The sequence below is a fragment of the Amblyraja radiata genome, chromosome 16, assembly GCF_010909765.2.
Source record: "Amblyraja radiata isolate CabotCenter1 chromosome 16, sAmbRad1.1.pri, whole genome shotgun sequence".
Lineage (NCBI taxonomy): Eukaryota > Metazoa > Chordata > Chondrichthyes > Rajiformes > Rajidae > Amblyraja > Amblyraja radiata.
This window is the reverse complement of record NC_045971.1, coordinates 50,569,993-50,592,203: the sequence shown is the minus strand read 5'-3', so window position 1 is coordinate 50,592,203 and position 22,211 is coordinate 50,569,993. Positions and strand designations below refer to the sequence as shown.

At 48.4% G+C, this 22,211-nt stretch overlaps 1 long non-coding RNA gene and 1 pseudogene across 1 annotated transcript; both read right to left on the bottom strand.

The window, feature by feature from the left end:
- LOC116982309 overlaps positions 1-22,211 on the bottom strand; it is a 999,615-nt pseudogene that overhangs the window by 746,108 nt on the left and 231,296 nt on the right.
- LOC116982231 lies at positions 4,466-16,539 on the bottom strand. Its single transcript, XR_004414412.1, has 3 exons — positions 16,513-16,539; positions 15,134-15,139; positions 4,466-4,479 (listed from the first exon to the last, which is right to left on the bottom strand). It is a non-coding gene; the product is annotated as an uncharacterized LOC116982231 (long non-coding RNA).

Here is a 22,211-nt window from a genome sequence, read left to right as displayed (position 1 = left end):
ATTTTGTGTCTACCTAAACAGCACTTATCCACATGGTGGTGTGCCAGCAGGCGTGGGCAAAGGCCTTGCCGCAGAGTGGGCAGGTGAAGGGGCGCTGGCCGGTGTGGGCTCGCCGGTGCTCCAGCAGGTGGTCAAGCCGGGTGAAGCCCTTGCCACATTCAGCGCACACAAAGGGTCTCTCTCCGGTGTGTAACCGCTGGTGCTCCTGCAGCCCCCGTGCTCTCTTGTCACAGTGGGAGCAGCTGCTCGCCGGCGTGGGTCCTCCGGTGCTGCCGCAATCCCCGCGAGCTGTCAAACTCCTCACCGCAGTAAGGGCAGTCGTAGGGCTGGCCACTGGTGTGCACGCGCTGGTGAGACAGGGTGCGGGAGGCCATGGCAAAGCGCTCTCCACACACCGGGCTGGGGACGGGACGGTCGCCGGCGTGCACCCGCTGGTGGGACAGCAGCTTGGAGGAGCGAGTGAAGCCCTTGCCACACTGGACGCAGGTAAAGGGGCGCTCGCGGGTGTGGATGCGCTGGTGCGCCAGCAGGCTGCTGGACTGAGTGAAGCTCTTGCCGCACTGGGCGCAGGTGTAGGGATGCTCGCCGGTGTGGGTGTGCTGGTGGGAGAGCAGGCCAGTGAAGCGGGTGAAGCCCTTGTCGCACTGGGCGCAGGTGTGGGGGCGCTCGCCGGTGTGGATGCGCTGGTGGGACAGCAGGTGACTGGACTTAGTGAAGCCCTTGCCGCCCTGGGCGCAGGTGTGGGGGCGCTCGCCGGTGTGGGTGCGCTGGTGGCACAGCAGGTGACTGGACTTAGTGAAGCCCTTGCCGCACTGGGCGCAGGTGTGGGGGCGCTCGCCGGTGTGGGTGCGCTGGTGGGACAGCAGGTGACTGGACTTAGTGAAGCCCTTGCCGCACTGGGCGCAGGTGTAGGGGCGCTCGCCGGTGTGGGTACGCTGGTGGTACAGCAGGCTGTCGGAGCGGCTGAAGCACCTGCCGCAGACGCTGCAGGTGTAGGGCCGCTCCCCGGTGTGGGTGCGCTGGTGGGAAAGCAGGCTGCTGGACTGGGTGAAGCCCTTACCGCACTGGGTGCAGGTGTAGGGACGCTCGCCGGTGTGGGTGCGTTGATGCCCCAGCAGGTTTCTGAAGCGGGTGAAGTCCTTGCCGCATTCGCTGCAGGTATAGGGCCACGCCCCGGTGTGCAGGCGACTGTGCACCTTCAGGTCTGTCGACGACTTGAATCCTTTTCCGCAGTCAGAGCAGGTGAAGGGCCGCTCACTGCTGTGCACCCGCTGGTGCACCTGCAGCCCATACAACCGGGTAAAGCTCTTGCCGCAGGTGGAGCAGCCATAGGGCTTCTCGCCCGTGTGCACCCGCCGGTGCACCTGCAGTCCATACAACCGGGTAAAGCTCTTGCCGCAGGTGGAGCAGCCATAGGGCTTCTCGCCCGTGTGCACCCGCCGGTGCACCTTCAGGTTATTCGCCACATTGAAGCTCTTGCCGCAGTCAGAGCAGGTGAAGGGCCTCTCGCCGGAGTGCACGCTCTTGTGCCGCTGCAGGTTTTCATAGCGGGAGCTCGTGCCGCACTCCGAGCAGTTCCCCAAGGGGCGTTCTCCTGTGTGCACCCGCTGGTGGATCTCCAGCGGGCTCGGGCTCTGCCAGGCCTTGCCACACACGTCGCACTCATAACGCTTCTCCTTGTTGTGCCCCGTCATGTGGTCCTCCATCGAAGCTCAACCGCACACTGAGCAGATGGGTGGGGGGGCTCACCGGCACCCTGGCCGCCTTCAATGGCCGCTCGCGTCCCTGTCTCTCCGTCCACAGCAACGACTCCTAAACCCTGCAGGAGGGGAACACAGAGGGTCAACAAGCTGGCAAACAGGACATTACTAGCACATATTGGGTGCGTTTATGGGTGAGGAAACGTATATAATTATGCGCGGCACAATGACGCAGCGGTACAGTTGCTGCCTCACCGCAAGAGACCCGGGTACGATCCTGACTATGGGTGCTGTCTGTGCGGAGTTTGCACGTTCTCCCCTTGACCTGCGTGGGGTTTTACTCTGGGTGCTCCGGTTTCCTCCAACATTTCAAAGACGTTAAAGGTTGTAGATTACTTGGCCTCCAAAAAATTGTTAAATTGATCCTAATGTGCGTAAGATAGTGCTAGTGTACGGGGTGATCGCTGGTCGGCGCGGACTAAACCAAAGAAGGGTCTCGACCCAAAATGTCACCCATTCATTCTCTCCACAGATGCTGCCTGACCCGCTGATTTACTCCAGCACTTTGTATCTATCTTCTCCACAGATGCTGCCTGACCCGCTGAGTTACTCCAGTACTCTCTCTCTCTCTCTGTCTCTCTGTTTCTCTCTCTCTGTCACTCCCTCTCTCTCTCTGTCTCTTGTCTCTCTCTCTCGGTAGCTGTCTCTCTTTCTCCCTCTCTCTATCTCATCAGGGCTGCCAACTCTCACGCTTTGAGCATGAGAATCACGCATTTTAACAAACTCTCACGCCCTCACATGGTGAGAAATACTGTGATCAAAGAAAATTTCAAAACTCAGATAAACTGCATGGTCCGCGGGTGTTGGCGAGCCGGGGCTGAGGGAGGGATGGGAGCAGAACCAGCGGCGGGAATAGATGCGGGGATCCGGGGCTGGCGAGTCGCTCGCTGCAGCTCCGGCCATGGAGCAGTGCAAGAGTCCCGGGCCGTCGGAGACGTCGGAAGCGTTGCACAGCTGCCGTGAGAGTGTCTGTGCCAAGCACTGGGTGAAACGGTGGAAGATAGTGGACTTCAAATGGGTGTGGTTGGAGAAAGCATCCGGCTTGCCTGCTAGATTTTCACTTACTGTAACTGCAGGAAAAATGTTCCCGATGTTGGGGGAGTTCAGAACCAGCGGTCACAGTTTAAGAATAAAGGCAGTTATGACTGAGACGAGGACAAACCTTCTTCACACAGAGTTGTGGATCTGTGGAATTCTCTGCCACAGAAGGCAGTGGAGGCCACTTCACTGGATGTTTTCAAGAGAGAGTTACATTTAATTCTTGGGGTAACAAAATCAAGGGACATGGGGAAAAAACAGGAAAGTACTGATTTTAGATGAATAGTCATGATCATATTGAATGGCAGTGCTGGCTCGAAGGGCCGAGCGCCTATTCCTGCACTTATTTTCGATGTTTCTATGCTTGAGTGTATGGCGATAAAACTCGGATCACTTCTTCTTCTTCTTTCGTGTGGCGTGCACAGCCTACAGTTGTTGGACAACTTGTTGTATTTGATCTTCCGTTTGTGCACGTTCAAGTTGATTGCATTAGTCGAAACAGGGCGGACTACGTGAAGATTGTAATCTTCCACCCCAATCACTTGATTTTGAAGCATTCATGCATGGTGGAGGTATAATGTAGTCATAGAGTGATACAGTGTGAAAACAGGTCCTTCGGCACAACTTGCCCACACCCGCCAACATGTCCCAGCTACGCTACCTGCTTTTGGTCCATACCTCCAAACCTGTCCAATCCATGTATCAGTCTAACTTTTTCTTAAATGTTGGGATGGTCCCTGCCTCAACAACTTCCTCTGGCAGCTTGTTCCATACACCCATCACCCTTTCTGTGGATAAAGTTACCCCTTAAAAAGTTAACTCTTAAAAATACTTCATTCAAAAAACATTGAAATCATACTTCTACAATGCACTAAAACATGTTTTTAATACATCAAATTTCAAAAAGTCCCTACCATGGGAGGGGGGACACCCTTCTTCCACACCCTCTCCCCACACGGTTGCTCCACTCCCTCACCGGGTACCCCCAAGGCCAGTGATCAGTGATCGCCCTTTCAAGAACGCTCCACGGAGAACAATGCCAGATGTGAGCGGGGAACTGAGGCCAGTTGTTCGTGATGTCTGGATCCCAATGCTCAGCACTTCATGTTTCGCAGCTGGCTAATGTTATTGATTTTTAATGAGTCTGATTTGTAATTAGTTGACAAAACCTTAATTTATTAATCCGGAATATCCAGGGGGATGAGTGTAATATTAAATGACATGAAATGTGTCAGGCTGTCTGTCACAACATACAGCCGATAACCCATTATTTCCTTCAGTTAAATATTGGGAAGGTAGCGCTATTGTCATTTGCCACTCAATTATTATGTTTGTTTACCTCACTGACTATTTCTAAACCCCCCCCCCCTCCCAATTCCTTTGACAGGTTGAATGGAAATGTCCCCAAACTCGTTGTTTTATTAATTGAACATGGAGATGAACATCCTCAAGGAGTGTAATCAGATGGAAACTGATTCAGATGCGATGTTTAAGAACTTGTTCAAAGAAGGGGCATATTTTAAAGTAGTGACAGAGATTCTTGCAGGGGAATATGTGAGGAGATTATTATTTGTCTTTAGTTTTAGCTTGAACCAGGACATCTGAAGATTCAAAGTTTGATATAGTAATTGTGCTGATACTGACCCCAACGTAATGAATATCATACATTCAGGAGGTTTTACTTTTATGATGCCATTTAAACTTCACTTGGATTTCAATCACTTCAATGTAAAAGTAATTGGGAACAAAAATTTGCCCTCGGTACATATTAACTGTAATGTAATAATGTGTGCATGTTGGTAGGTGCAATCAAAACAAAGATCTTTTTATCATTGTTGTGTTATGAATACCACAGAAAATATTATGTACTCTCAAGATCACATTTAATAGAATAATATTGCTTAAATATATAGTTATTGGACTTGGCATTTCGGAAAAGTCCCAGCTGAGAGGAAGACAGCAAAATACTGAAAATATTGGGAGTGAAAATGACTTCAGGACAGTTTGTTACGAAAATGAAAGAAATGGTAACAGAATACTTATACAGCTGAGTGAGCATAATTTTATGGATGAGAAATTGTGTTCAACCAATTGATGATCTTTGACAAAGTAACTAGCATGTTAGATAACAAGGAAGCCAATGAATGTAGCAAATTTTGTTATCAATAATTTGGTCTGTGAAATGCCCCACATAAAGGATTACTGCATTAGTTAAGCACCTGGGGAGTTGAACGTAACAGGTTAAGTCCAGGGGGTCAGATATGGGGCTTTATTGTGTGGGCCAGATATATTGTCAGTGCAAAGGGGCTAGGAGCAAGGCCAAGTTTGCATCCAGAGTCAAGGTCTGGAATAGTACTAGGTGTGCAGTCAACGCTGGGACCAGGGGTGTGTTCAGCACTGGGAACCTAAGCAGGTAAGCAGCTATGATCAGGGTAGAATAGGGGGCCAGGTGTAAGGCTGGACTCGGGGACATGAATGAGAGAAGGTATGCAACTGGAGTCAGGGCCAGGAGTAGTACCAGGTGTGCAGTGAGACCCAGGTTGGTCAACATGGGCCAAGTGTTTGATTATAACCTGATTTCCATACATGAATACACTAAGATCATTCATGTGCTGCACATGTTGATCAGAGCCTGGGCTTTACTGTGGAATGTAATTTAGTCTAACCTTATTCATAGCTAATCCAATTTAAAGCATATATATTGCATTCAAGTGGCAGTTAAAAGACTCGCTACAGTATGCACCATATTGCACAATTTCAAGCTGAAAAATGCAAAAGTTCTGTACCAATAGGAGGGGCCCCCCTCCTCCCCCCCCCCCCCCCCCCCCCCACCCCCCCCCCCCCCCCCCTCCGGTCGCAATGCTCCCTCGGGCTTAGTCCCTCGCAATTTCTCACTCCCAATCTCACCCAATGTTGGCAGCCCTGGAGAGAGAGAGAGACAGAGAGACAGAGAGACAGAGAGACAGAGAGACAGAGAGACAGAGAGACAGAGAGACAGAGAGACAGAGAGACAGAGAGACAGAGAGACAGAGAGACAGAGAGACAGAGAGACAGAGAGACAGAGAGACAGAGAGACAGAGAGACAGAGAGACAGAGAGACAGAGAGACAGAGAGACAGAGAGACAGAGACAGAGACAGAGACAGAGACAGAGACAGAGACAGAGACAGAGACAGAGACAGAGACAGAGACAGAGACAGAGACAGAGACAGAGACAGACAGACAGACAGACAGACAGACAGACAGACAGACAGACAGACAGACAGACAGACAGAGCAGAGATCCTCCCATACTGGAACCAAGATGGAAGTAATTTGAAAACAAAATGGAGTTAGTTGTCCATCCGGAATGGGCAGCCGTACTGAAGCTGTGCCAAGATTTGAGAATAAGGCTGACATTGCAAATATATGGGTCCAGCCTCCCTTATTTCCCTTTGGCTACAGATCTTTCACTCAGATTTAGAAGGTGTGTTTTATTGATAAGAAAATGTATAATTACACTAAAGTGCCTGTCCCACTTCACGACCTAATTCACGACTTTTTTTACCCGTGGACATTTTTCATCATGATAGAAAAAATGCCCCGACCTACTTGATGCCACGAGTACTGTACTGGACTCGCTGAATGTCCCTATCCGGCTATCTAGCAAGTTAAACAATTAATCCAATAAAGACCCGTAGACACGAGATGTCGTTGATTCTTTACAGTATTCAACTGTGAAACTGTAACATACAAGCAGAAAGGGAAACTGTATATTTAGTAACGTTATACACTTGGTATACAAACATAAACTATGATGCCACCACTAAATACAGTGCTGTTATGTAAGAAAACAGCCAGGGCACATGAAACATTCTTAACTGTGTTAATAATAGCAATCCTGCACAATAACGTATAAAGATGCTGTTACACAAACATAATTACTCACAGACAATGCGTCTAACGAACTGGTGCGGTGGGATGACAGTAAATTACGCACAGGAATTACAGTCTACACCATGCTCTCCCTGGTCTGGGCTTCCTGGTTTATGACAACTTCCTGCCTAACAGGAAAGGTAACTCAAAGCTGTAGGAACCTGAACATCCAGCAGGTGGCATTAATACCTGTAAACAGAAAGTGGTCCAGCACAAGTACCTATGAGCATCACCGCCTCCTACCTCATGACGACCAATGCTGCGAGTATGAGTCAAGGGCAAACTCGGCAGAGGTGGTGAATTAGGTCGTGAAAGTGGGTCAGGCCCTTAACTTTTTTCTTTGTTCTTTAGGTGGAGCCCGAGAAGCACTGAGCAACGTGTGTGCTCTTTGTAATCTCGCCACTCCCGTCTCCCTATCCCAGGGTACTTAAGGAAGTGGCTCTAGAAATCGTGGATGCATTGGTGATAATTTTCCAATGTTCTATAGACTCAGGATCAGTTCCTGTGCATTGGAGGGTCACCAATGTTATCCCACTCTTTAAGAAAGGCGGGAGAGCACGGCACGGACTTGTAGGGCCGAGATGGCCTGTTTCCGTGCTGTAATTGTTATATGGTTATATGGAGAGAGAAAACAGGGAATTATAGACCAATTAGCCTGACATCGGTGGTGGGGAAGTTGCTGGAGTCAATTATAAAAGATGAAATAGCCACACATTTGGATAGCAGCAACAGGATCGGTCCGAGTCAACATGAATTTACGAAGGGGAAATCATGCTTAACTAATCTTCTGGAATTTTTTGAAAATGTAACTAGGTAAATGGACAAGGGAGAGCCAGTGGATGTAGTTTACCTGGACTTTCAGAAATCATTTGATAAGGTCCCACATAGGAGAATAGTGGGCAAAATTAGGGCACATGGTATTGAGGGTGGAGTGCTGACATGGATAGAAAATTGGTTGGCAGACAGGAAACAGAGAGTGGGGATTAACGTGTCCCTTTCTGAACGGCAGGCAGTGACTAGTGGGGTACCGCAAGGCTCAGTGCTGGGACTGCAGCTATTTACAATATACATTAATGATTTGGATGAAGGGATTCAAAGTAACATTAGCAAATTTGCAGATGACACAAAGCTGGGTGGCAGTGTGAACTGTGAGGAGGATGCTGTGAGAATGAAGAGTGACTTGGACAGATTGGTGGAGTGGGCAGATACATGGCAGATGAAGTTTAATGCGGATAAATGTGAGGTTATCTACTTTGGTAGCAAAAAAGGGAAGGCAGATTACTATCTATATGGCGTCGAGTTGGGAAAAGGGGAAGTACAGCGGGATCTGGGGGTCCTTGTTCATCAGTCGATGAAAGGAAGCATGCAGGTACAGCAGGCAGTGAAGAAAGCGAATGGCATGGTAGCCTTTATAACAAGAGTCGTCGAGTATAGGAGCAAAGAGGTCCTTCTGCAGTTGTACAGAGCCCTAGTGAGACCACACCTGGAGTATTGTGTGCAGTTTTGTTCCCCTAATTTGAGGAAGGACATTCTTGCTATTGTGGAGTGCAGCTTAGGTTTACAAGGTTAATTCCCGGGATGGCAAGACTGTCATAGGCTGAGAGAATGGAGCAGCTGGGCTTGTATACTCTGGAGTTTAGAAGAATGAAAGAGGATCTCATTGAAACATACAAGATTGTTAAGGGTTTGGTCACGGTGGAGGCAGGAAAATGTTCCCGATGTCGGGGGAGTCCAGAACCAGGGGCCGGTGTTTAAGAATAAAGGGGTAAGCCATTGAGAACAGAGATGAGGAAACACTTTTTTACACAGAGTTGTGAGGAATTCTCTGGTGGTGGCGGGTTCTCTGGATGCTTTCAAGAGAGAGCTAGATAGGGCTCTTAAAGATAGCGGAGTCAGGGGATATGGGGAGAAGGCAGGAACGGGGTACTGATTGTGGATGAATGGCCGAATGGCCTCCTCCTGCGCCTATTGTTTATTGTCTGACGATTTGATTAAAGATTGCTTTGGTTTTACCTTTAACGATATTGATGTTGTCTTCTTAGGAAATCTGACAACATGGGCCTTCTCCCTCCACCCCCCCCCCCCCCCGACATTACTCCTCCACGCCCCCCCCCCGACATTACTCCTCCACGCACCCCCCCGACATTACTCCTCCACGCCCTCCCCCCGACATTACTCCTCCACGCACCCCCCCGACATTACTCCTCCACGCCCCCCCCCCCGACATTACTCCTCCCTCCACCCCCCCGACATTACTCCTCCCTCCACCCCCCCGACATTACTCCTCCCTCCATCCCCCAACGTTTAGGGCCGAAACCCTTCTTCAGACCGTTTCAACCTTACCCTTTGAATATAGAAACAAGACGAAAATAATGCCACATATTCAATCATATACGGTTCAATGAAATTAAGATATATATGTAAAAATACATATGGAAACAGGCCCTTCCGCCCACCAAGTCCACACCGACCAGCAATCTATCATACCAATTCCATAAATCACGCCAGGGACAATTTACAGAAACCAATTACCCTACATAGAAACATAGAAAATAGGTGCAGGAGTAGGCCATTCGGCCCTTCAAGCCTGTACCGCCATTCAATATGATCATGGCTGATCATCCAACTCAGTATCCTGTACCTGCCTTCTCTCCATATCCCCTGATCCCTTTAGCCACAAGGGCCACATCCAACTCTCTCTTAAATATAGCCGTTGAACTGGCCGCCACTACCTTCTGTGGGAGAGAATTCCACAGATTCACCACTCTCTGTATAAAAAATGTTTTTCTCATCTCGGTCCTAAAAGACTTCTCCCTTATCCTTAAACTGACCCCTTGTTCTGGACTTCCCCAACATCGGGAATAATCTTCCTGCATCTAGCCTGTCCAACCCCTTAAGAATTTTGTAAGTTTCTATAAGATCCCCCCTCAATCTTCTAAATTCTAGTGAGTACAAGCCAAGTCTATCCAGTCTTTCTTCATATGAAAGTCCTGCCATCCCTGGAATCAGTCTGGTGAACCTTCTCTGTACTCCCTCTATGACAAGAATGTCTTTCCTCAGATTAGGAGACCAAAACTGTACGTAATACTCCAATTGTGGTCTCACCAAGACCCTGTACAACTGCAGTAGAACCTCCCTGCTCTTATACTCAAATCCTTTTGCTATGAATGCTAACATACCATTCGCTTTCTTCACTGCCTGCTGCACCTGCACACCTGAATTTATTATGGGGAACAAGGAAATGGCAGGTGAGTTGAACAGGTATTTTGGATCCATCTTCACAAAGTAGGATACAAACAATCTTCTTGATATAGTAGTGGCCAGAGGATCTGGGGTGACAGAGGAACTGAAGGAAATCCACATTAGGCAGGAAATAGTGTTGGATAGACTGATGGAAGGCTGATAAACCCCCAGGGCCTGATGGTCTGCATCCCAGGGTACTTAAGGAAGTGGCTCTAGAAATCGTGGTGCATTGGTGATAATTTTCCAATGTTCTATAGACTCAGGATCAGTTCCTGTGGATTGGAGGGTAGCTAATGTTATCCCACGTTTTAAGAAAGGCGGGAGAGAGAAACGGGGAATTATAGACCAGTTAGCCTGACATCGGTGGTGGGGAAGATGCTGGAGTCAATTATAAAAGATGAAATAGCCACACATTTGGATAGCAGTAACAGGATCGGTCCGAGTCAACATGGATTTACGAAGGGGAAATCATGCTTGACTGATCACCTGGGATTTTTTGAGGATGTAACTCAGAAAATGGACAAACTAGAGCCAGTGGATGTAGTGTACCTGGACTTTCAGAGAGCATTTGATAAGGTCCCACGTAGGAGATTAGTGGGTAAAATTAGGGTACATGGTATTGGGGGTGGAGTGCTGACATGGATAGAAAATTGGTTGGCAGCCAGGAAACAGAGAGTGGGGATTAACGGGTCCCTTTCAGAATGGCAGGCAGTGACTAGTGGGGTACCGCAAGGCTCGGTGCTGGGACCGCAGTTATTTACAATATACATCAATGATTTGGATGAAGGGATTCAAAGTAACATTAGCAAATTTGCAGATGACACAAAGCTGGGTGGCAGTGTGAACTGTGAGGAGGATGCTTTGAGAATGCAGGGTAACTTGGACAGGTTGGGGGAGTGGGCAGATGCATGGCAGATGAAGTTTAATGCAGATAAATGTGAGGTTATCCACTTTGGTAGCAAAAACAGGAAGGCAGATTACTATCTAAATGGTGTCAAGTTGGGAAAAGGGGAAGTACTATGGGATCTGGGGGTCCTTGTACATCAGTCTATGAAAGTACGAAAGCGAATGGCATGTTGGCCTTTATAACAAGAGGAATCGAATATTGGAGCAAAGAGGTCCTTCTCAGTATCAGTATCAGTATTCCTTTAATATCATTTCCCTGAGTACTCGCATACACAGAGGAAACGAAAAAACGTTGCTCAATCGGTTTCCATTCAGTGTATAAATAAAAAACAAAAAGGATAATACATAGAAAGTAGGACTAAAATTAACAATATAATAAAAACAGACAGTCCGATCAACAGCGGCTTTACTGCAGTGGGTCTGGATGTGTTGGTGAGCGATATTTTGGGAGGGGACAAAGTCCGTTAATCAGTCTTATTGCCTGTGGGAAGAAGCTGAGGAGCATCCTCAGTTGCAGTTGTACAGAGCCCTAGTGAGACCCCACCTGGAGGATTGTGTGCAGTTTTGGTCACCTAATTTGTGGAAGGACATTCTTGCTATTGAGGGAGTGCAGCGAAGGTTTACAAGGTTAATTCCCGGGATAGCGGGACTGTCATATGCTGAGAGAATGGAGCAGCTGGGCTTGTACACTCTGAAGTTTAGAAGGATGAGAGGGTTTCTCATTGAAACATATAAGATTGTGAAGGGGTTGGACACGCTAGAGGCAGGAAACATGTTCCCGATGTTGGGGGAGTCCAGAACCAGGGGCCACAGTTTAATTCTCTGCCTCAGAGGGCGGTGGAGGCAGGTTCTCTGGATGCTTTCAAGAGAGAGCTAGATGAGGCTCTTATAAATAGCGTAGTGAGGGGATATTGTGAGAAGGCAGGAACGGGGAACTGATTGTGGATGATCAGCCATGACCACGGTGCTGTATCGAAGGGCCGAATGGCCAACTCCTGCACCTATTGTCTATTGAGGCATCGACTGTGCCTGAGACAAAGGGGAGCCCCCAGCTCTAAGATCTGAACTATATTGAAAGTTCGGGCAGACTTTAATACAATTCTCAGTACAAAGAGTCAATTTGTTGATATTCTGCATTAAATAACAGAGGGAGAAATGCTTTTGTTCTATAGATCTGTCATCAACACGCATGCGCCGGATTGTTCCTGCCCCCTCTGTGGCTCCGCCTCCACTATTGGCTGAGACCAGTGACGGACACCGCCGGTAGCCAATGGGAACAGAGGGGCGGGCGCAGCGTGCGCAGACGGTTGGAGGGTCAGGTGACCGGTGGCGGCGCGCGCGGCCGTCAAACCGTCTCCGCGCCTGCGTGAAGCTGCCCGGTGATTGACAGCGCATGGGGGCGGGGTCAATTAGCGCATCGCCGCCCAGTGCGGCAGGTTCAATCCCCACCCCCGACCACAGCAACACATCACATCCAATGCATCCCACACATGGATAATATTTAATTAATGGAAACTGACATTCATCTCCTGCTCGACCTTGGAAGGTGGCAATAAAAGCTCAGATGGAAGCAAATATTAATGTAATTTGTCATGTAAAGTGGGACAGGAAGCATCTCTGGAGAGAAGGAATGGGTGACCTTCCTGGTCGAGACACAGAATCAGTCAGGGTCGGCTGTGGGCCGAGGAGCTTTATTCTGCAGTTTCGTGACCCAAGTCACCAAACTACATGAAATTTTCACATATTGTGTAAAAAAAATTATATAAATCACCCCTGAAACTTGATATGAAGAAGACTTGCACATTTTTATTAAATTAGAGAAAAAACGGAAAAATGTTAAGGTAATTTTTAGTCCAGTCAAAGCACGTTTAGCATTGAGTTGTCTGCCAGTTGGCCAATCACGCGTTTTGTTTCAGGCTAGCACACAACATGGCTAAGGGGGCCATGTTTTACTGGAGATTCCGATTTGTTGTTCTGTGGAATAAATGTCGTGGAAACTTGCAGCAGGTAATTGTATTTAGTGGGAAAAGCATTATAAAAGCCTGAAGAAAGTGCTGCGGTGGATTAAAGTGCAAGAAAGCCTTGGGGGGTGGGGTGTCGAATGGGATAGTGAAGGATGGAGTTAAAGGGAAAGTGTTTCTTAAATGTGTGAACGTAGAGACAGAGGGGTGTAAAATGAGGGTAGAAGCAATAGGTAGCAAGGTGAAAAGTAAAAGTGGCAGGCCGGCAAATCCAGGGCAAAAATCTAAAAGGGCCACTTTTCAGCATAATAGTATAAGGGGTAAGGGTGTTGTAAAAACAAGCCTGAAGGCTTTGTGTCTCAATGCAAGGAGCATTCGTAATAAGGTGGATGAGTTGAATGTGCAGATAGCTATTAATGACTATGATATAGTTGGGATCACGGAGACATGGCTCCAGGGTGACCAAGGCTGGGAGCTGAACATCCATGGATATTCAATATTCAGGAGGGATAGTCAGAAAGGGAAAGGAGGTGGGGTAGCGTTGCTGGTTAGAGAGCAGATTAACGCAATAGAAAGGAAGGACATTAGCTTTGAGGATATGGAATTGATATGGGTAGAGCTGCGAAACACTAAGCGGCAGAAAACGCTAGTGGGAGTTGTGTACAGGCCACCTAACAGTAGTAGTGAAGTTGGGGATGGCATCAAACAGGAAATTAGAAATGCGTGCAACAAAGGTAAGACAGTTATCTTCAATCTACATCTAGATTGGGTGAATCAAATTGGCAAGGGTGCTGAGGAAGAGGATTTCTTGGAATTTATGCGGGATAGTTTTCTAAACCAACATGTAGAGGAACCAACGAGAGAGCAGGCTATCCTAGACTGGGTATTGAGTAATGAGGAAGGGTTAGTTAGCAGTCTTGTTGTGCGTGGCCCCTTGGGCAAGAGTGACCATAATATGGTTGAGTTCTTCATTAGGATGGAGAGTGACATTGTTAAGTCAGAAACAAGGGTCCTGAACTTAAAGAAAGGTAACTTTGAGGGTATGAGACGTGAATTGGCCAAGATAGACTGGCGAGTGATTCTTAATGGGTTGACGGTGGATATGCAATGGAAGGCATTTAAAGACTGCATGGATGAACTACAACAATTGTTCATCCCAGTTTGGCAAAAAAATAAATCAGGGAAGGTAGTATATCCGTGGATAACAAGGGAAATCAGGGATAGTATCAAAACAAAAGATGAAGCGTACAAATTAGCCAGAAAAAGCAGCCTACCAGAGGACTGGGAGAAATTCAGAGACCAGCAGAAGAGGACAAAGGGCTTAATTAGGAAAGGGAAAATAGATTATGAAAGAAAACTGGCAGGGAACATAAAAACTGACTGCAAAAGCTTTTATAGATATGTGAAGAGTAAAAGATTAGTTAAAACAAATGTAGGTCCCTTGCAGTCAGAAACGGGTGAATTGATCATGGGGAACAAGGACATGGCAGACCATTTGAATAACTACTTTGGTTCTGTCTTCACTAAGGAAGACATAAATAATCTGCCGGAAATAGCAGGGGACCGGAGGTCAAATGAGATGGAGGAACTGAGTGAAATCCAGGTTAGCCGGGAAGTGGTGTTAGGTAAATTGAATGGATTAAAGGCCGATAAATCCCCAGGGCCAGATGGGCTGTATCCTAGAGTACTTAAGGAAGTAGCCCTAGAAATAGTGGATGCATTAGTGATAATTTTTCAAAACTCTTTAGATTCTGGAGTAGTTCCTGAGGATTGGAGGGTAGCTAATGTAACACCACTTTTTAAAAAGGGAGGCAGACAGAAAACGGGGAATTACAGACCAGTTAGTCTAACGTCGGTAGTGAGGAAACTGCTAGAATCAGTTATTAAGATGGGATAGCAGCACATTTGGAAAGTGGTGAAATCATTGGACAAAGTCAGCATGGATTTATGAAGGATAAATCATGTCTGACGAATCTTATAGAATTTTTCGAGGATATAACTAGTAGAGTGGATAAGGGAGAACCAGTGGATGTGTTATATCTGGACTTTCAGAAGGCTTTCGACAAGGTCCCACATAAGAGATTAGTATACAAACTTAAAGCACACGGTATTGGGGGTTCAGTATTGATGTGGATAGAGAACTGGCTGGCAGACAGGAAGCAAAGAGTAGGAGTAAACGGGTCCTTTTCACAATGGCAGGCAGTGACTAGTGGGGTACCGCAAGGCTCAGTTCTGGGACCCCAGCTATTTACGATATATATTAATGATTTGGACGAGGGAATTGAATGCAACATCTCCAAGTTTGCGGATGACACGAAGCTGGGGGGCAGTGTTAGCTGTGAGGAGGATGCTAGGAGGCTGCAAGGTGACTTGGATAGGCTGGGTGAGTGGGCAAATGCATGGCAGATGCAGCATAATGTGGATAAATGTGAGGTTATCCACTTTGGTGGCAAAAACAGGAAAGTAGATTATTATTTGAATGGTGGCCGATTAGGAAAGGGGGAGATGCAACGAGACCTGGGTGTCATGGTACACCAGTCATTAAAAGTAGGCATGCAGGTGCAGCAGGCAGTGAAGAAGACGAATGGTATGTTAGCATTCATAGCAAAAGGATTTGAGTATAGGAACAGGGAGGTTCTACTGCAGTTGTGCAGGGTCTTGGTGAGACCACACCTGGAGTATTGCGTACAGTTTTGGTCTCCTAATCTGAGGAAAGACATTCTTGCCATAGAGGGAGTACAGAGAAGCTTCACCAGACTGATTCCTGGGATGTCAGGACTTTCATATGAAGAAAGACTGGATAGACTCGGTTTGTACTCGATAGAATTTAATAAGATTGAGGGGGGATCTTATAGAAACTTACAAAATTCTTAAGGGGTTGGACAGGCTAGATGCAGGAAGATTGTTCCCGATGTTGGGGAAGTCCAGAACAAGGGGTCACAGTTTAAGGATAAGGGGGAAATCTTTTAGGACTGAGATGAGGAAAACTTTTTTCACACAGAGTTCATTGGCTATATTTAAGAGGGAGTTAGATGTGGCCCTTGTGGTTAAAGGGATCAGGGGGTATGGAGAGAAGGCAGGTACAGGATACTGAGTTGGATGATCAGCCATGATCATATTGAAGGCTCGAAGGGCCGAATGGCCAACTCCTGCACCTATTTTCTATGTTTCTATGTTTCTATGAAAGCAAAGTCCCTGCTGAGGTCCTGGAACACAAAGATTTAGACAGCCAGGGTCCAACTCTAACTAAAAGGTAAGATCTAACGTCTGAATTTATGAAAATCTATCTGTATGGAGTTTAATTAATTTAATTGCACCCTTTTATAATGTGAATAAATTAATTAATTCATTCACTTACTTCATTTATTCACTTACTTTATTCATTCATGAAATTGAGGGCCTAAACTATATGTGTCCAAAACACAGTAAATTAAATATTGTCACTAATGCCAACTTGTTGTAGAGTAATAAGTCTTTAACAGCTAATCTTGGAGCTGCCTGCGAAAACTTACCGGGAAAAAGTGCTCCGACATAGGTACTCGCGGTAAAATGAAGCGTCTCAATAAATAAGCGGCCGATTCGCGAATGCGGAGCGCGGATCATCTCCGCGGGCGGGCGGGGGAGGCTGTGCATAATGCCGTCTATAGCGGTCGTTTTCAGACCCCGACAACCGGGAAAAATGTTTGAGAAACTTTTGAGAACATTTTGAGGAAGTTTTGGAGAGATAGAGGTATTGATTGTATGATTGATTGATTGATTAAATACCTTTGTTGTCATTCAGACCTTACGAAATTTCGTGTCTACACTGAGGCCTAATGGCAGAGCTGGCGACCTCGGGACTCTGGAGGCAGCTGACAGGACTCGCCCTGAGCTCCCGTGAGGGTGGCCCAGCCCGGGGCTGGAACTGCGCTCTCGTGAGAGCGGCCTGGCGAGGGGCTGAGAGACTTTCCCGTGAGGGGCTGTGGCCCGTCGGAGTGGCCCAGCCCGAGGGAGGAGCGGCATTGCCGTCGGAGTGGCCCAGCCCGAGGGAGAACGGCACTCACGTCGGAGTGGCCCAGCCCGAGGGAGAACGGCACTCCCGTCGGAGTGGCCCAGCCCGAGGGAGAACGGCACTCACGTCGGAGTGGCCCAGACCGAGGGAGAACGGCACTCCCGTCGGAGTGGCCCAGCCCGAGGGAGAACGGCACTCCCGTCGGAGTGGCCCAGCCCGAGGGAGGAGCGGCACTCCCGTCGGAGTGGCCCAGCCCGAGGGAGAACGGCACTCCCGTCGGAGTGGCCCAGCCCAAGGGAGAACGGTACTCACGTGAGGGCGATCCGGCTCGGGGCTGGAACGGTGCTCCGGTGGCTGGGACGGCGTTCTGAGGCGGTGACCTGAGTCCGGGGTTTATCCGCGGGCCAGCGGCTGCGTGTGCTGGACTGGAGGGCGGCAGCTTCGACCACCCCCGGGCCGCGGTGTTTGAACCGGCCCGTTTGCGGGGTTCGGTGATCGCGGGACTGTTGGTACCATCGCCCGGTGGGGAATCGCCTCAGCGCAGAGGGAGAAGAGGAGGGAAGAGACAGTAACCCTAAGATTTTTGCCTCCACCACAGTGAGGAGGTGCTTGGGGGATACACTGTGGTGGTGTTAATTTGTGTTTATTGTTGTTTATTATTGTATGATTGTATGTATGACTGCAGGCACAGATCAATCAATCAATCAATCTGTATCTCCAAACTAAACTAGTGTGTGAACGGGCGATTGCTGGCCGGCACGGACTCAGTGGGCCGAAGGGCCTGTTTCTGCGCTGTATCTCTAGACTAACTGGACTAAACTGATTGAAGAACAAAATTCAAACATCAAGTTGTCCACAAAGTGTAAAAGATGTTTTCATTTTATTTGGAAAGGACACTAAAGAAAAAGAGAAAGAGTTGAGTATAGGAGCAAAGAGGTCCATCTGCAGTTGTACAGGGCCCTGGTGAGACCACACCTGGAGTATTGTGTGCAGTTTGGGCATGTTGGCCTTCATAACAAGAGGAGTTGAGTCTAGGAGCAAACAGGTCCTTCTGCAGTTGTACAGGGCCCTGGTGAGACCACACCTGGAGTATTGTGTGCCCACACATACGCACACCCTCCACGCGCGCACGCAAGAATGCCACCACTCTGAAGTTAACTAACGATTGAATTTAATAGGTGGTAGACACAAATGCTGGAGAAACTCAGCGGGTGAGGCAGCATCTATGGAGCGAAGGAAATAGGCAACATTTCGGGTCGAGCCCCATCTTCAGATGCTGGGGTCAAACTTGCAAATCTGCTTCAAAAGTGAAAACTGCAATTCCTTTAAAATTCATCCCTCTCTCTCCCCTCTCCTCTATCTTTCTCTCTCCCTCTCCTCTCTCTCTCGAAAATCGAACGTAGACACAAAATGCTGGAGTAACTCAGCAGGTGAGGCAGTATCTACGGAGCGAAGGAATAGGTGACGATTCGGGTCGAGACCCTTCTTCAGACTCAAGAACCATTTCCTTCGTTCCATAGATGCTGCCTCACACGCTGAGTTTCTCCAGCATTGTTGTCTAACAACAAGTGAAATCACCTTCACTGGATAATAGACAACAGGTGCAGGAGTAGGCCATTCAGCCCTTCGAGTCAGCACCGTCATTCAATGTGATCATGGCTGATCTTCCCCAATCAGTACCCCGTTCCTGCCTTCTCCCCATATCCCCTGACCGCTATCTTTAAGAGTCCTCTTGAAAGCATCCAGAGAACCGGATCTCTTGAAAGCATCCAGAGAACCGGCCTCCTCCACCCTCTGAGGCTGAAAATCCCACAGATTCACAACTCTCAGGGTGGAAAAGTTTCTTCTCATCTCAGTCCCAAATGGCCACAAATTCATAACTCTCTGGGTGGAAAAGGTTCTCCTCATATCAGTCCTAAATGGCCGACCACTTATTCTTAAACTGTGGCCCCTGGTTCTGGATTCCACCCAACATCGGGAACATGATTCCTGCCTCTAGCATGTCCAAACCCTTAATAATCTTATATGTTTCAATAAGATACCCTCTCATCCTTCTAAATTCCAGAGTGCACAAGCCCAGCTGCTCCATTCTCTCAGCATGACAGTCCCGCCATCCCGGGAATTAACCTGGTGAACCTACGCTGGGCTCCCTCAATAGCAAGAATGTCCTTCCTCAAATTAGGAGACCAAAACTGCACACAATACTCCAGGTGTGGTCTCACCAGGGCCCTGTACAAAAGCAGAAGGACCTCTTTACTCCTCAACTCCTCTTGTTATGAAGGCCAACAGGCAAAAACTGCACACAATATTCCAAGTGTGATCTCACTAGGGATGGAGGGAGAGAGAGAGAGAGGCAGAGAGGGAGAAAGAGAGGGAGAAAGAGAGAGGGAGACAGAGAGGGGGGAGAAGGGGAGAGAGAGGGAGAGAGAGAGGCAAAGAGGGAGGCAGGGAGAGAGAGGCAGAGAGGAGGTGAGGCAGAGAAAGGCAGGGAGAGAGAGAGAGGGAGAAAGAGAGAGGCAGAGAGGGGGAGAGAGAGGGAGAGAAAGGGAGAGAGAGAGGCAGAGGGAGGGAGAGAGAGGGATGGAGAGAAGTGGGGGAGAGAGAGAGAGGGTGAGAGGGGCAGGGGGGGGAGAGAAGGGGGGAGAGAGAGGCACAGAGAGAGGGGGGAAATAGGTCAGCCATGGTTGCAAGGCGGAGTGGACTCAGTAAGTTGGCGATATGCAGAGTACTGCCCTGCTGACTACAAATTCAGAAAGGTCCAATTCAGTCAATGCCAAGTGTGGGCTAGCAGGAGTGAAATGGGCCAAAGGGCGTTTTCCGGACGCTCTGGGCTCCCCACATCCACGCCGTTGCCCCGCAAGGTCGGCTTGGTGACTTTGGGGGAGTTATTGGGGCAAATGGTTTGGAAATTAGACAGAAACCGGCCTGCAGGGCCACATTAAGTGTGAATTCATGGTTAGTTATAAAGTGTGGGGAACCGCCTGCCAGCGCCTGTGCATGCTCCCCCTGCTGCATTCAAGGGAATGCATGCATCACTGGCTGCATTGCTGCCTCCCCCGCTGCATTGCTGCCTCCCCCGCTGCATGGCAGCGCTGTCACCCTTACCCAAAGATACTAGAGGAGCTCCTCTATATACTTTGCCCTTACCTGCGCTTCACAGTATTCCCGCACCACTTCCGGTTGGCTGGCGAACCGCTTCCGGAGGGAGAGAGGACGCTTTAGGGCGGCGCACCGGCGCTGGCACAGCGGGACGGCGGGTCTCAGGCTTCCGGGTGGAAGGGCGAAACATCGCATGTTGGTTCCGGGTGTTTTTTTGTTGTTGTTTGTTGCATTGAGGGTGGGATGGAGAGAAAAAGGAGGGGGGGGGGACAGAGGGGTGACCGTCAAACCGTCTCCGCGCCTGCGTGACGCGCACGCGCAAAGGGCGCGCCTCAGGAGAGCGATGACGAAGCTGCCCGGTGATTGACAGCGCATGGGGGCGGGGCCAATCAGCGCATCACCGCCCAGTGCGGCAGGTTCAATCCCCACCCCCGACCACAGCAACACATCACATCCAATGCATCCCATACATGGATAATATTTAATTAATGGAAACTGACATTCATCACCTGCTCGACCTTGGAAGGTGGCAATAAAAGCTCAGATGGAAGCAAATATTAATGTAATTTGTCATGTAATGTGCTGGAGTAACTCAGCAGGACAGGCAGCATCTCTGAAGAGAAGGAATGGGTGACCTTCCTGATTGAGACCCTTCTTCAGAGTCAGGGGGGAGGGAGACACTGAGATAAGGAAGTGTAAGGTGTTTAAACGAGACATCAAAGGGGGTAGGGATCAAGGAAAATGTAGAAAAGATCATTGTTAATTGGGAAAAGGTGACAGAAACTTTCAGTGATATAATTTAATCACGGGGACAGTCAGACTGGTCGGTGAAATAGAAAGGGGGGTGGGTGGAGATAGAGAGAAAGCATAGGTTACTTAAAGTTAGAGAAGGCAATATTCATACCGCTGGAGTGTAAGCTGCCCAAGCCAAATATGAGGTGTTGTTCCTCCAATTTGCTTTATGCCTCACTCTAACAGTGAAGGAGACCAAGGACAGAAAGATCAGTAACTCAGGCAACAATTCTGGAGAGCAGGAATGGGTGACGTTTCGGTTTGAGACCCTTCTTCAGATTTCTAGTCTGCTTTGCCGGGTTACTCTATTAATTTAATTTACTCATCTAAGGCTTTTATTCAACCATATTAATCAGCAGAGAAGTTGCAACTCGGCCTAACAAGAATATCCCACCATTAAATAACAACATGGCTGATCTGATTTGAACCTCTCTCCTAACGGCTCACATGGCTCTTTGCCTCATTTCTTATAAACAATATATGCAATTGTGCCTTCAGCATACTCAAATTCACCATCAGCCTTTGAAGAATAGAGTTGGTAAAAACACACAATTAGTAAGTGAAACAAAAAAAAACATGAATCTCTGCCTGAAACACAATTGAAGATAAATAAACAGGAGTGAGCTACACTTGTTTGGTGACCTTATTTTGGAACAGAGCCCTCTAGTTCTGCTGTTCTCTCAACCCCATTCTCCTGCCTTCTCTCCACAACCTTGACATGCACACAAATCAAGAATCTGGCAAGCTCCGTCTTAAAAATATCCACTGACTTGGGCTTCACAGCCGTCTGTGGCAATGAATCCCACAGATTAACCGCCCTGGGCTCAAGAAATTGCTCATCATCCCATTGTAAAGGTACATCTTATTCTGAAACTGTGACCTCTGGTCCTAGGCTCTCCCACTGGTGGAAACATCCTCTCCACATCCACTCTATCTAAGCCTTTCACTATTTGACGGGGTGTGGAGGGTGCAGGGAGGGTTTGTGAGAATGGAGGGGATGTAGAGAGGGTTCAGGAGAGTGGAGGGGATGTAGAGAGGGTTCAGGAGAGTTGAGAGAGTGCAGAGAGGGTTTATGTGGGCAGGGCTGGGGCATGGAGGGTGCAGAGAGGGCACAGGAGAGTGGAGAGAGTGCAGAGAGGGTGCCCGTGGGCAAGGCTGGGACTTAGAGGGTTCAGGTGTGCAGGGTTGGGACGTGGAGGGTGCAGAGAGGGCACGGGAGAGGTTGCGGAGAAAGTTCAGGAAGGTGGGGACAGTGTGTGTGGGTGACAACATGGTGGCAGATGTGGTGATATTTGAGGCCATCCTCTCCAGCTGAGAATTCAGCAGTAATGCTGTATTGTGTGAATGTTTTTATACAATTATCATGGTGCCTTGGTACAGACACACCTGGAGTAAAGGTGACATTTGGTCTCCTGACCTAAATGAAGAATTAACATAACATAACATTTAATTAGACTGGTTGCAGGTTTGTCGTGTGTAGTGACTGGTCTTTCGTGCGTTTGTGGAATG